Raw genomic sequence first — 5,234 nt, 5'->3', positions numbered from 1 at the left:
CAGACGCCGTCTCCACACTTCCACTAGCTGCTGGAGACGGCTGCCTGTTCTCTCTGTTCAGCCTCTATTTGCTGATTAGCTGGCCGGCGCCTGACGGGCACATGCTCGGTAGCTTCCTAGTCCCATTGCTACACAGTGGGACTCTATTAGACTTAGATATCGGCGGCCAAAACCACTGCTGGCTAATCAGGGCCTATCTGCATCTATTTAAGGGAGGCTCTGGAACCATTAGGGTGCCAGAGAATTAGGTCTCCTCATGCTACAGCACTCCAGGTTCTGTTCCTGTTTCCTGACTGACCTCCCGGCTTCTGACTCGGCTATTCCTGACCCTGATTTTGGATATTCATTTGGGATCTGTTCATCTCTCCTGGCATCTGTCGCTCGACTTCCTGACTACTCTCTTGGTTTGACAATTGGTACCTCGTATCCCACACGGCTTGACTTTGGACTGTATGACTACGCCTGTTCACTCGCTACTGCGTTGGTATCTGGCTTAGAGAACTCGATCTGAGCGTCTCTTGCAGCAAAAATCTAAACCTCCTTGTGGGGGTCCCTGGAGAAGACCAGAGGCTGGTTAACACCGCACCTCCTAGTTCAGCAGCATCAATACCAACAAGTATTCATCAGTCAAACCCAGTCCGTGACAACTGCTAATTATTTTTAAAAATATGATATTGATATTTGCATCCAAATTATTCATAACTTAAAAACATTAAGATTTAAACCCAGGTAACGCCGGGGATTCAGCTAGTATTCAATAAATGTTTTAACCATATTTTCTGACTCCTGTTTTCATTATTTATTGCTTAACAAATATATCTATTAATGCCCAGTTGAGTACTGTGTGTACTGTTTGAACTGGGATTCACTTCTCAAATACAGAGGTAGGAATTTAATAAAGACCAAATTTTCTGCAATCAAAATTGCCATAACACAAAAATGTGAATTAATTAGAAGTGAGGGATGAACTAAGCCTAAGGGAGATTAAAATCTGGTGTATTTAGCTTAGTTGCTGCTTGTTTGGATCCTGCAATGTTGGGAGTTCCATCTGTAAAAAAAATGCTACATGACATTTAAAAAACTCCAGCCAGCTCTGGCATTAAATTTAATAGTACACACGTTTAATAATTAGGCCTCCCTCCAGCCCCAACATTAAAATTATAGTATTCTCTTTTGATAAATAGATTTTCCCCAACTAGCCCCGACATTAAATTAATAGTATTTGCACCTCACTCTTAAACTTAGCTCCTCCCAAATTTTCCCTGTTACCTGGTCAGATCATGCCCCTGTCTCCACTGTACTCACCTCCCTTGCTCACCGCCCTCCTAGAGCAACCTGGAGAATCAACTAATCACTCCTAAACGATAAAGAAACCACTTCCCACCTAAATTCACTTCTCTCTGAATATTTTGAGACGAACGACACCCCTGATATCTCTCCTATGACTCTCTGGGATGCCCATAAGGCTGTAATCCGAGGTCATCTTATTGCCTTGGCGTCTCGGACTAAGCGATTCCGTTTGGGTAAAACTATTCAATTGACGGACTCGCTTAGAGCTTTAGAGCAACGTCACAAATTGAATCCTGATCCCTTGGTTCTCCAGGAAATTGCTTCTGTCCGTGGTGAATTAAATCTCCTGCTGTCCCACCAGGTTGCCAATAAACTGAAGTGGCTCAATCAGCGCTACTACGAAAAGGGCGACAAGGCCGATAGATTGCTGGCTACCAAACTCAGAGCTAAGATAGCGGCCTGGAATCTCCTGGCTATCAGGGACTCCAATGGAATTTTGCACTATGACCCTCAGCGGATACGTTCTGCCTTCCAATCCTATTACACTAAACTTTATAATAATCCCCAACCGTCTGGTCCTTTAGTCTCCCAGCAACACTCACAGTTGATTGAGTCTTTTCTTTCTTCTGCTAAGCTTCCGAAACTCTCTCCGCAGTCCAGTACCCTTCTGGGAGGTGAGATTACTAGGGATGAAATTGAACAAACCATAAAGTCTCAGAAAACAGGAAAGGCTCCAGGGCCGGACGGCTTAACTGCTGTGTACTATAAGAGGTTTGCTGGGCTCCTGGTCCCCCGTTTGCACACCCTATTCAACTCAATCCTGACTGGGTGTTCCTGGTTTAGGGATTCCTTAGAGGCTCTCTGTCATCCATAAGGAGGGTAAAGATGTTCATGACTGCGCTAGTTATCACCCTATCTCCCTGCTTAATACAGATGTCAAATTATATGCAAAAATTTTGGCTAATAGACTAAATTCAGTCCTTCCCTCCCTTATACACTATGATCAGGTGGGCTTTATACCGGGTCGTCAGGCCAGAGACAATACCAGGAGAGTTGTTGATCTGATTCATATCATTAATACCAGGAAGGCCCCTGCCATTGTTCTCTCCCTTGATGCAGAGAAGGCTTTTGACAGGATCTACTGGAGATTTATGTCCCGGGCCTTGTCGGCGTTCGGGATTTCGGGTAACCTCCTCACGGGTATTCAAGCCTTATACTCTCGAGCCTCCGCAAGAGTCATGATCAACGGCTCTCCCTCTGACCCTATCGCCATATCCAACGTAACACGCCAGGGGTGCCCTCTGTCTCCTCTCATCTTCGCCCTTGTTATAGAGCCCCTTGCGGTCTCTATCCAGGCCTGCCCGAACATACAGGGTGTGCGGACGGGGAATCTGGAGAGTAAGCTCTCTCTCTTTGCGGACGATGTCCTTCTGACTCTCCTGCAACCTGAGAAATCTCTCCCTGGACTTTTTAACATATTACACCATTATGGGGGGTATTCAATTGTTAGCGAGATCCCCGGAAAATGAGCACTCTAAAAATATTAGCGTTAATACGGTAATTACTCGCTAAATACCGTATTAACGGTATTTACGCGCATATTACCGTATTAACGCTAATATATTTTGAGCGCTCGTTTTTCCGGGGATCTCGCTAACAATTGAATACCCCCCTATGTGTTCCTCTCAGGTTACAAGATCAATATTACGAAATCGGAAGCTCTCCTCCTTAATATTCCCTCCCAATAAGGACTGGTACTCACCTCCCGCTTTAACTTCCGGTGGCAGAGAAAGAAAATTAAATACTTAGGTATCTTTATTACCGATTCTTATGATTCCCTCTATCGGGAGAACTACCCGGGCCTCTTTGCTAAGGTTAGGTCTGAATTGTTCTCCTGGCGATCACTGATTATTTCATGGCTGGGCAGGGTCATCTCTGTCAAGATGAACCTCCTTCCTAAGCTCCTCTATTATTTCCAGACCCTTCCTGTCCGAGTCCCCCTTTCGGATCTGACATCCATCCAAAAATGTCTCTCTAGGTTTATCTAGAATGGCCGGTCTCCCAGGATTAAGCTGGCTTTCTTAAAGAGACCCACCAGAGGTGGTGGTAGGGGTTTCCCGGATTTGAAAATTTACTATTGGGCGGCTCATCTGAGTCAGATCGTAGCCTCCTTTGCCCGCCCCCCCCGCGGCACTGTCGTGGGGTGACATCGAATCCGCTTATCTTCATTTTCCAATTTTGTCCTGTATATGGGGTCTCTCAAGACAAACTAGATTGCCCCTCACCTCCCAATGCCCTACCCTATTATTCTCAGCTGCAATATGGGAGACCTGCCGACCCCATCTAAAGATACCGGTATCCTCTCTTGCTGTCCTACCTCTTTGGGGTAACCCTGCCTTTCCTCCTGGGCTCTCCTCTGCCTTCTATAGACCCTGGGTCATTGCGGGAGTCCTATTTGTCGGAGACCTATTATTTCAGGGGACCTTTATCTCATGGGGTGATCTACGCTTTAAATATCCAAGTCTTCATCCTAAATTCTATGAGTATTTCCAGTTAAGACACTTTGTGGGCTCTCTCCTCGGGGGGGCTCCTCTCCCCCCTTCTAGGTCTCCCTTTAAATCTCTATGTCTCTCCTCACCTTTGGGTAAGGGCATGATCTCCTCTATCTACAGCTTAATTCTCAATGCACTTTTACCTCCGGGCGGTAGGCATGAGAGGGAGTGGGAAAGGGATTCGGGCCCCCCCCCAGAGGAGGATTATTGGGAAATCATAAGGGATCAGGTCGCCACCAGCTCTATTTCCACTTTGGTGAAGGAGAACGCATATAAAGTATATTATAGGTGGTACTACACACCTGACAAACTCACTAAAATGTTCCCCTCTAGTTCTCCATTATGTTGGCTGGGTTGTGGCCAGATGGGTACCTTTTTTCATATTTGGTGGTCCTGCCCTAAAATATCCTCCTTTTGGGATCGAGTTAGGGCCCTCCTCTCCTCCCTCCTTCCATGCCCTGTCCGGAAAGACCCATGGTCTTTTCTTCTCTGTTACCCTTTGATTGATGATGATAGACAGTCTGCGAAATTGGCCTCCCCTGTCCTGGCTGCCGCGCGATGCCTGGTAGCCAAGTCTTGGAAGCAAGTTGAACCCCCAACTATGGCGGCCCTGCGATCCTATATCTGGTTTATTGCCTGGATGGAACAGATTACATACCACCTACATGATAAGGATGATAAATTCCACCAGATTTGGGCTCCGTGGCTTTATCTATAACCCCATACCTCTAGTACCAACTCCTCCCTCCTATGTTCATAGGTGGCCTGACTCTTGATTCTCAATGCTGTTTCCCTTTCCAGAGAATTTAAGTAATAATCTCCTCTGAAGCTTTTATTGCCCCTCTTTTATTTATTTGTTTCTCTTCTTAGGAAGGGAAAAATAAGAGTAAGGAATTGTATGGAAAGCGGGAAGAGTGTTCTCTTTTTCTCTCAGTCTCGGTGGTGACCAGTGTCCTCCCTCCCCCTCCCCCCCCCCCCCCCACATTATATTGTAATAAAATGTTATAGCTTCTTGAGTTTTCTGGGTAACAATTGTATACTTGCCTGTCTGTTTATTGACAAACTCTGGCTATTTTGTATATTTGCTACTCAAATATTCTCAGTTTCAATGATATATGCCCATGACATGTACTGTTCTTTGTTTTTGTTTCTTGCCCTGCAAATGTACCAATTGTTGATTCTTTTGTGCTCTTGATTGCTATTTTTCAAGATAAATAGTTAAAAAAAAAAATAATTAATAGTATTTGCATTTAATAAATAAAAATATTTCCCTACCTACAAACAGGCCTAGCAATAAATAGCATTTAAGTTTAATAAATATAACCATTTCCCACAACCATCCCTGGCTTAAATAATTCACATTTAATAAGTAGCCCTCCTGCCCAAACTTAA

This window comes from Mixophyes fleayi, chromosome 3 (genome assembly GCF_038048845.1).
Source record: "Mixophyes fleayi isolate aMixFle1 chromosome 3, aMixFle1.hap1, whole genome shotgun sequence".
Lineage (NCBI taxonomy): Eukaryota > Metazoa > Chordata > Amphibia > Anura > Limnodynastidae > Mixophyes > Mixophyes fleayi.
Note: the sequence above shows the minus strand (reverse complement) of the source record.